Source organism: Pinus tabuliformis, chromosome 2_1 (assembly GCF_031772625.1).
Source record: "Pinus tabuliformis cultivar Carrire ecotype Pingquan chromosome 2_1, CPIR1, whole genome shotgun sequence".
Lineage (NCBI taxonomy): Eukaryota > Viridiplantae > Streptophyta > Pinopsida > Pinales > Pinaceae > Pinus > Pinus tabuliformis.
The window spans coordinates 872271269-872282368 of NC_142299.1; the positions used below are offsets into that span (position 1 = coordinate 872271269).

General features: G+C 35.6%; 1 pseudogene; it reads left to right on the forward strand.

The window, feature by feature from the left end:
• Window positions 1-4160: 4160 nt before the first annotated feature.
• LOC149203437 (protein DUF642 L-GALACTONO-1,4-LACTONE-RESPONSIVE GENE 2-like) lies at window positions 4161-5843 on the forward strand (annotated as a pseudogene).
• The last annotated feature ends 5257 nt before the right edge of the window (window positions 5844-11100 follow it).

Genomic DNA, 11100 nt, shown 5'->3' on the forward strand with positions numbered 1-11100 from the left:
ATACCTGCTTTGTTAAATGGAATGAGAAGCAAATCAACTGTTATATTGATACTATGCATATGAAGTTGTTTTATAAATAAAATGTTAAATTTTGTATGTTATAAATAAATCAAATTGATGGTAAAATTATCTTCCCACCTACACTATTCTATTACTAACATCATACAAGGTTTGGTTGTGCTTGGATGTCCTCTAGAATTTATTTATTTATTTAGGTGGTTCTCACTCTCAACCCCTCCCTATATGATTTGAACTAATAAACTAAATAATAAATAAACCAACTCATTGACACTTCATAATTTGAACTATTTTATATATAATATATATATTTTTTCTATAAAATAAATTTTAAATTAAAAAAAGAAAAAAAAGACAAACAAACAAACAAAACATTTCTTTAAATAAAATTATAATTATGAATGATTGAGATTACATAATTTAAAAGTTCTAAGGCTTTTAAATCCCCGTCACTTCTCAAGAAATTTAGCAAAACAAAATATCGAAGTAATATCCTGTCTTCCACCTTTTCTGGCCAAAAGCATTAATGCGGAACAAAATCCAAATTCAAAGTAAGTGCAAGCAAAAGCAAAGGCATGCATAAATAAATGTGGTGCAAATAGGACCGGTTATGTTTTGTACAAAGACGGTGGATGGATGAATGTACAATATGGAAATTAAAATAAAATAATATAATACTAGCAATTGCACTGAGAGGTGCAAAGGAACGCCGAAAGGAGGAGTGGGGGGATGTGGAAAGAAACTATCTCTTTGTGCGACACGTCAAGCTACATCATTGATGTCACCTTATGGGGTGCACAATGCCACACTGAAGGGAAAGAACTTTCTAACCTCTACACCTCAGGAACCACTCCAGTCCTTGCAATCAAAGGGGGTCATGTCAATAGAGATGTTTTATTATGTGGAAGGTGAGTGAGCGATGGTAATAGTGATGTGGTTTGGGTGGTGCAGGGGTTTGACTTGCATTTAAGTGCTTACCATCAAGAGTGATCAAAGGAGTTGAAGAAATTGTTAGCCCAAAGTTGAAGCACATAGATAAACAATAGTGAGGTAAGCAAACATACACAAGGACTTACACAAGGGTTCTTGATTCTCGCTTTTGTGCATCATTGTGAAATGTGTTGTATGAAATACTTGTAAGTGGTGCAACCATGAATTTGTATATATATATTTTCTTTTCATGGGTGGAACTATGAAAAGAATCATAAAATGCTTCTCCATCATCATCATAATGGACAAGCACTCCATGAAATCCATTACTATGAGTTAGTCCCTACACACATTGTCATACACACACATGACGATCTTTCAAAAGCTTCTTTTATAAATAATTCCAAGCCTCTGTCTCTGGTTAAGTGTTTAATGTTCTTGAAGTACTTAATGACCCCATTCTTCCTATTACCTTTATTTTGCAATTGGAGATTAAGGTTTTGCTTGAACTATCATTCCCAAATCTAACGCCACTTCATTTTCCAAATTGATTGAAGTCAATGTGATACCATGATCTAACCTTTTTCTCATCCTCTTTTGTGGGGGCAATTTTCTTTATGTTGATTTTGAATAGTTTCTTTCTCATTGCTAGATTTTCATCTAAAGTTTTGTTGAAATAATCACAAGTCAATGTAATACCATTAGCTACCCCTTCATTTGGGCTTCATAATTCCCTCCAATTTTTTTTACAAGTTTTCCTTTGATATCTTCGACATTTTTCATTATCTTAACCTCATAAGTTTACATTTATACTTTGTACTTCTTCATAATTGCATGAATAAAGTGGCATTCTCTTTGCTATTCTCTTTTTAATATATTAATCTTATTGCATTACACTCTTCATTGAACTATGAATGTGATTTAAATTCTTTGACGTTACTTTTTGTTTATTTAAGGCTTTAGCTTTGTCACTTTCCCATATTATTTTGAATCTCCTCCATTAAGTTTTTGCATAGATCTACTTTTTCATTCATGATTAAATATGAATTAAAGATTGGACAAACACAATACATCAGTTAATAGAATAGTAAATGTTATATATGTTGGAATATACATTTTTTGATCTAATATGCTCTATAGAATATGAAATTTTGAAATCGACACTATTGGATTTGAAATGTTGAGATATTTGCCATTATACAATATATATTTTAAGCATAGTCTAAGTCTTCTACATTTTGGTCCTTTACCTGGAATAGTTTCCAATTAATTTGGATGAAATCCGATAAGGATTTATTGAAATCGCAAGATTGATTTTTGTAGTTTACACAATCGAAGTGTTATTGGTGTTTTTAAGGGCATTGAAAAATGCATTTATGCATTGAAAAATGCATTTTAAACAATAAAAAATTACAATCTAGCCAAAGTTTGTATCATTGGATTATGATGGAAAAAAACAAAACATAGAATAATAAGGCTATGTCTATATTTAGGATCTGACAATGTGTATCATAACATATAAATCTTTTATTATTTTATTACATAAATTAAAAAACATACACAACATTTTTTATTTTACTACAATAAATATTTTGTATTCTACTACTAAGTAAATGTTTTTTTATTCTACTCGTGAGTACTCATGAGTACATATTCATTGTCAAAAAAATTGGACTTGTAGGAAATTGATATAACTTTCCTACGCCTTTTAAACAATTTCCCCAAAATTTGTATTATACTTTCTTTCACATTTGGTAGAATCAATAATTGGAATAAGTTTGTATTCGTTTGACACAGGGTTGATTCCATCTACTAATCTATAACCTTCAAGTGTATCCAACATAACCTCAAACGCAACATACATAATTAGTTGAGATTAGAATCAACCACATAATAAACACTATTTTAATAGTGCACTCTATTTCCAAATGATTTACACTTAAAGGCTCTAAAATATATAGTATTCAATATTATGAACTACAAATATTGCACAAAGTCCATAAAACCACCACCAATAATAAAATAATTTCCACATAATAATAATTGATATTTTTTTCTAAACCTAGGTAAAATAAATAAACTTTTTTTCTTTCTCTCTTAAACAATAAATAGATGATAAAAATTAAGCAACTTATAAAAAATAGGGACACATTCCTTTTTCCTTTTCTAATTTACAAGCTTAGTTAATAGCAATGAGTAACTTATAAAAATTAAGGACATATGTTTTTTCTAATTTACAGGAAATGAAATAGATCAAAATTGATATCATACAGTAATAATGATTTATTTTTATTTTTATTTTTTACAACTCAAGATACTTTATTGCCATAGATATGTATAAGTATACATGCTCGCTACATTTCTAGGAAAATATATCATATGCGCGGTGGAGTTCATTATAAGTATAATGACACTGGGTCTCAATGTGGAGAGCATCCAAAAAATCGAAACCAAAACCGACACCATCATAACGCAAACCGAATGAACACCAAAAGGACACATCATTCTTTCGATCCTTCAACTACCTGTAATCGGTCATATAACAGACCCACATACATAAACAGCGAGATGGGGAAAAAATCAAATGAGTACATACTTCAAAACACATACATGCCAGAATTAAAGGCATAAGGAAAATATCCAAACCTACTCGAACCTAACCCAACACATCACCATCAATAATTTCACTGTAGAAGGCCAAAAAATGTCACGAGAGGAGTACATACATCAAAACACATACATGCTCGAATTAAAGGCACAAGGAAAATATCCAAACCTACTCGAACATAACATAACGGAACCGAACCTAACCCAACACATCACCATCAACAATTTCACTATGGAAGGCCAAAAAATGTCACGAGGTGATCAACACGCGCCTCATTGGATGGACAAGTGTATTAACTGGTCAAGGCTTTCCACGTAGAATGAGTCATTCGGATTTGTAGATTTCAAGGTGGATAATTTAGTGGCCCAAAGTAATAGAGAAGGGAGGACTTGAAGTGCTACGCTGCAAATCACCCTACTCTGTCCCCATTTTGCTTCATTGAGAGAGTTGCTATGGTTTATGGAGACTCCACCTAATTCTGTGGTCTCAGACCTATCAATGATGTAGTAGGCCCGCCTCTTCTCTCTACTCTGGAAATTTCAACCACAAGTAGAGGATCCTTTGGTGTAGGTTTGATAGCAACATTGTTGCAGCATAAAATGATATGCTGGTGAATGGAAACTTTGAAGAGGCGGGGATTGAGAATAGAACATCAAGGGCAAGCACGTTGGATTCGTTGTGCTTGGATTCGTTCCCTGGGTGGAATATAGAAGGCACAGTGGAATATGAAAATGATAGGGGGAGGAAGTGCAACATGTACTTGGTCGTTCTTGATGGTAAGCATGTCGTGAGGGTGGGCAATGAGGCCCATATCAACTCTCATATAAGTCTTCATATAAAATCCACATATGTTTTCGCATTTATCACAACGTGAACTTCGAAAATGGAATCGTTCAACGTTTATGTGCCTCTATCGACTCTGAACGTGGATTTGTAGACTTTGTATAATATTTATGGTTGGGATGCCTATGCCTGGGCTTTTCAGATGCGAACTGACAATGTTGAGGTTATTTTTCAAAATTCTGGTTTGGAAGAAGATCCAACTTGTGGTCCCGATCTTGACTTGACGCCATCACCTTGAAACATATTTCTACTCTTGAAAAACTCCGAGACAATTTTGTGGTTAATGGAGATTTCGAGGAGGGGTCATGGATGTTGCCAATGAGATATTGGGGTTCTTTTGTCGATAATTGAGGCTTCTGTGATCCATAACATTTATAAGAAATATTTCGGTGTAAGTTACATGCAGAAAATATCTGTCTATGCGTTTCGAACCAACAAGTGTGGTTCATCATCAAGACAAGTTGAAGAAACAGATCCAGCTTAGCATGTTAAATAGTATGAGCAGAACTTCCTATGAATATTACTTTATATTTATTTATATATACATATAATTTATACATATAAGAAAGGTCCTTTATATAACTAATTCCCATTTAAATACTAAATAACTTATCATTTTTAATTATTAAACAATATCTATTTAACTAACCATTAACACCATTTAAATTATTTTATATATTTTTATTGGTCACCTAATATAACTAATGTCAATTAAATTATAATAATTTTTTATGACCTTGGTCCCAAAGTCAAAATAGTCGTTGGTCAAGTTAGCGGTTGGAGGCTCTGCTGAGACTATTTAACATGCTAAGCTGGATTTGTTTCTTCAACTTACCCTGGTGATGAACCACACTTGTTGGTTCGAAACACGTCGACAGATATTTTTTGCATGTAATTTACGCTGAAATATTTCTTATAAAAAAATCTAGATGTGACAACATTATCTTTATCAGGATGGATCATACAGTCGAGCAAGATGGTTAATCACGACAAAGTTCTTGAGAGTAAGTGAGCCATCAAGTTTCTTTTCGGAAAAGAAAGCATTATTTCGCAAATGGTGGAGACATATCTCGACAATAAATATATGATGAGTTTTCTTTTGGGATATGCCAACGATGGCTGCCAGGAACCGTTGGTGGTCTTGGTTTTCAAGAGAGATCAGTCGGATAGTTTCCACTACAATAATCCTACGGCAAACGACATCTATGAGGCTAATAATGTGACCTTTGCGAAAAAGTTCGAAAGAACCCACATTGCATTCCACAACTTATATCATAATACAAGGGTTGTAGATAAGAGTTCTTTGTGTGGCCATGTGATTGATTCAGTAAAGGTCATTGATATGTAGAAGTCTAGTGTTGTTGCAAGCTTTTATGGATTCTTTGTTTCCCTGCTACTTCTGGTGAACGCATGGACGATAACATTCGCACTAGCCAATCTGTAAATTAATCTAGGAAATCAAATATTCAGAAATTATTTGTTGCTTGCGACGTAGCAAAAGTGAAAATATAGTGGAATGTAGTGTCTGTGTTATGGTTATTATCACTTTTGACAAAAGTGTTGTTTAATGGTGTTTCTCTAAAGTTGAAAGGGAAGGACCCCATTCAACTTTGGAATTAACTAGTGAGGCATAGATGCTTGAATTGTAATTATTATGGAAGTCGTGCTACGAAACTATAGATGATGATGCTATTTGTTTTTTAAAAGGTTTGACAACAATTGTCACTTCCGATCAAGAAATGGGTAATAGTTTCTTTCTACATGTTAGCATGGATAATAAATGGTTCTTCCTGTGGTTTAAATTGAAATAAATGGTGTTGTCGAAAGAATCCTTTGAAGTCCTTAGCTAACTGGTTATAAGCAATTTAGGAGAACGTCGGTTAGAAGCTGCAGCAATGGTTTCAGTTGACCGTGGTGTTGTTTGCATTGACGAATTATTTCTCCTACTTTTTTCCACAATAAGTTATTTACAAAATCCTTCAGTAAACATTAAAATAAATTCTACTGCAATTATCACATAATAGCATAGAGAAAAATAACAGTGATATACAAGCACAACGATCAATCACCTCAACACAATTATTTTTGGACAATTTTCCCTAGAAAAACCCGATGCGGGAAAGCTGGTGCAACAGATGAGGGTTTATTTATTAATCTTCAGCAACAATCTCTTTACAAAGAACGATTCAATAAAATATTGAGACACTTCTGAGAGAAACACCAGAGACAAATTTTCTCCTCCTCTTGGAGAAGTTTTGACACCCTGGAGACTATCTACCTTCCTTTATGTCACTTCTGTGTCAGCTTGCGTGAGCACTGCATCTCCAACTGCGTTGTCTCTCTGTCCCTCCCTCTGCGCTATCTCTAAGATGCTCTGCGTCACCTCTTCCTCAGTGTTTCACTGATGCTGATGCCCTCGTCTTCCTTCACCCTGCAACTCTCCCTCTGAAATCAAACTTCTTCTCCTTGAGAATCGATTTCCCTCGGGTTACTGAGTATTTTCCCGGTGTGTCTCCAAATGATTCTGAAGTCTTCTCTTATACTTTTCCTGTTGATGAATCAACGACCGAGATTAAGTCCCTAATCAACGACTAAGATTAAAATAGACTTGATCCTCGTCTCTTAGAAGCTTCTCACCCATATCTTTATTAATACCCATTAATATTTTTATTTTCCTAAGTTTAGACTTAGGAACCCCATTAAAAATATTAATTATTTTAATAACTCATCATTCGGGTGGAATTTCTCCAAACGATTTCTGGGTCTTAGAGATCTCATGAATTCTAACCCCACACAAAATTTCGGAGCTAGCTCAAATCCAATGCCACCCAAAATCAACATATGGCACACTAAATTTTTGCCCTAATTCTTAACCCTTCATTATTGCAATTGCATAATGGATTGAATTTTCAAGGTAGGTTCCCTTCTTTTGCACACGACAAAGCATTCTCCACTTGATATTCAATATTATTGGGTGAGATATGGGTATCGTATATAATTTGTTTGCATTCCCCGGTGATTGTGTTTTATGAATACCTTTCATTCTAATAGTCTCTTAATAATTATAATTTCATTTGTCCAATACGACCGCTCACTCACTCCAACTAGGAATATTAGCCTTCCAAATTCTTCACTTTCTTGTTTTGATCTAGTTTTTATTGTTTTTTTATCAAATGGACCCCGATGTCAAATATATGAGCATGTTCTACGCATGCATCATTATCGCTCTCCAGGCGAAGGTGGTGGTGAGAATACACTTTTCTAAAATGATGAAGACCTTTTATGCATTGCACCTAATAAAACTTCCCTCGGAAGACTGCTGAAATGATATGCCTTTGGATGTTAATTTCTGTAGTTATGGTGGTGGTTGATGAAAATTCAAGACAGAGGGAAGAAGATGATCCAGAGTCGGCAACATACATTTTTGTGAAATACAATCGTCTGTTGCATGGCGAGCGAAAGACGAGGCATTCCAAAAGTGATAACCTCACTGTTAAATTCTTAAAGAAATACATTCATTATGCTAAGAGCAAACATCAATCCGTGTTGATGGATGAGGTGTTCTTTTATATCTTGAACTTGTATATTTATTTGTCTTGTGATTCTGTCTTACTATATTTTTATTGCATATGTGAAATTGTATAATCTTGATGGACAACTGTGTTTGTCTTGTGATAACCTACAGGATCAGAACATATTGCATCCACGTATGTTGAGATGCGTAATGCAGGTTCAGAAGCTAAGGTCAGATAACCGACATGCTTGCCATTTGAATTTGTTTGTTTTACGAAGGTATGGTTTCTCTTGGATATTCTTGATGAAATTTATTTTATGTTTGTGCATCAGTCTAGAGGAGGGACATTAGCAATCACTGCACGTTCATTGGAGACTATAATTCGTCTTTCAACAACTCATGCCAAGATGAAATTGAGGAATCAGGTGTGAAAGCTTCATCTGCTATCTTGGTTGGTTTTTCACAGTTGTGCGTACCTGTGTTAAATAGATACTCGTGCCAGGCAAACAGAGGTAAATGGTGAGAGAATGACAAAACCTCCATATGTTAAATTTTAATTGCAGGGAGGAGGACGAAAATGAAGACATCTTATTAGTTGCGGTGAACAGTGTTTGCTCACCCCAACCTCACAGATAAAACACCTTTCGACATAATAAGTAACAAATCAAATAGGGTATTTGGCATATATGTACATAGTACAATTGAAGTGTCAATTGGAGTAGGTATTTTTTTTAATTTAACAAATACATTTTTTTTTTTGACAGAAACGGTTATAGAGTGATTATATTCATTTTGGCCTAAATGGCGAAAGTCTGATTACAATGAGGATGTCTAAATCCTGGTGCATCTCACTGGTGGAAGTGAGAATGCTACTGTAACTTGAGGTCTTCTTCCTAGCATGGGTTTCTATTGATTCTATATCCGAAATTTTTCCCCACTTGGAAATACAGACAATTTTTTTTAAGATCAAGCAGTAGAACATGGCGGTGCGCAGCTTATGGGATGGGTTCCCATGATTCTTCTCCGTCTTTCAGCTTGACCCCGGCAGAGAGGAGGGCTGCTTTATTTGCTTCTCTGTCCGCATCTTTATTGTGTGTTCTCAGCACATGATAATAATTCAGCTTCTGAAAAGCATTTTCTAGGCCCTTAATTCTGAATATCAGCCTAGCTAGTTTAAGATCAGCAGTAGGGGAATTGGAGACCATTGCATTTATAATGATCTGGGAGTCTCCTATAACTATTGCTTCCTTTATGTTTAGCTCCTTTAGAGTCTTAAGACCTTGCAAGAGAGCCAAAGCCTCAGCTTGAGTGCTGGTTGAGTGTCCAAGCCCCCAAGCATAGGAGTGAATTTTTTCTCCAATTGAATTTACAACGACACCTCCAGCACCCGCTCTGCCCGGATTACCCTTAGCTGCCCCATCAAAGAAGAGAGAATACCTTGAATGCGATTTGAGCCAGTCTTGAAAGTCTGCTTCCGGTTTCCTTATTTGCCAATCTTTAAGAGGAGGGGAAATTCTGATTGCTGGGAGAAATTGTAATTCAAGGAATGAACCCCAAGCGATATCCTGGTGGCTGAGGCTAGCATCATCTTTTATTTCAGACAGGCATTCCTTTATTTGACACTTGATCTTAACTTCAATGGCCTTGTAATGCTGTCTAGAGTTTCTAAAAATTCTTCTGTTGCGTTCTAGCCATATCTGCCAGCAAATAACTTTTGGTAGAATAGCCCATGCTGTTTTGATTATCAGATTTTTGGGGGGAGGACCAGGATATTTGTTTGCCCAGCTAGAGAAGAGTTCGACAATGGAGCAAGGGAGCAATTTAACAAATGGATTTTAAAGAATATAAAATTAGTCATTTCAATGTCCTTGTTTAATGAGAAAATTGGAATACAATTAAAAAAAAAAATAGAAAAATATTTTTATAATTATCGAATATTTGATTTAATATTTAAATATTTCAAAACTATTATAAAACTATAGTAAAATTGCTTTATTTAAAACTAATTAAAGTCAATCTATTTTGACTAAAAAGAAATTACAATGTACTAATAATAATAATAATTTTTTGTTAAGCTTGGCTGGAGATAGGTGGCCTCAACTTGCCCAGTGGGAAACCAAGCCTGTTGGCCACCTAACCTCGTTATAAGCCATCCAAAAACAATAAAGTATTAGTCGTTTTAACCAAGCTAAATACGTATAAGTTTCATGATAAGATTTTATATGTCTATCTAACATAAGCATTCATATTTAAAAGTAAATGGTATCCGTAAAAACCAAAAAACCCAGGTAATTGACTATTCCTGTTGTTCTTCTGAGGCTGACTCGACCGGTGCCGGGTCCTTGGCTAAGTCACTAGGCATCTCAGCTAGATCAATGATGCAAGGGATGTGCCTTTAAATTTTGTCCAGGCGGATGTCTTGCTTGTGAAGCTGGAATTGAATCGTCTGCAAATCTTTTTTATAGTTAGGCATGTCCTTGAGATTTTATGCCATCCCCACTGATATTTGTTCCATTGCCTTCCCCATAAGTCTCTTCATGAGCCAATATAGATATAGGGTATGTTTGAACTGAGTTATTCTGCCTCTAGTATTCTCGGAGTCCGGAATTATAGCCTGCCAGTTCTTCATCTCCTCCTTGGATTCGCCTTCCTGTTTAATTCCCCCCTCCCATTCTTACAACAGCTTGCGGATGCCAACATCCGTTCTGTCCCTGTAGGCTGCCACAACTTCACTAATGAGGTGTTCTACTGGTTTCCTGCCTCGTCTTGGTTCTAAGGTGGTCGAGTCATTTGCCTGTTCAGACTCCTGCCCACGTCTTCCGTTTCCTCTTCCTCTTGTTAGTCAAGCCATCTCTGATCTGTCCACTCCCTATTCACAAGCAAAAAGAGTTAACCTCTGGTGTTGCAATTCAATACCACCGTTATGATTATTCTGTGGTCTATCCCTAATGCTTGCAGAAACAGACTTCGGATGGTTGACAGCCCGTTCATGTGGCGTTCTCTGTCATGTTGCTCTATGTTACTTGCCTCATACCTCTCATGCATAGTTTAGTTGCCGCACCCCTCGTGCAGCCAAACGCAATTGCCTTTGACCGGGTGAGCCTTCCCACTCTCCTACGTCTAGTCAAGGGTTTCCCATCAAGGTTGGGCCTTCCCATGCCCCTCTGCGCAGTTAAGTTGCGCCACT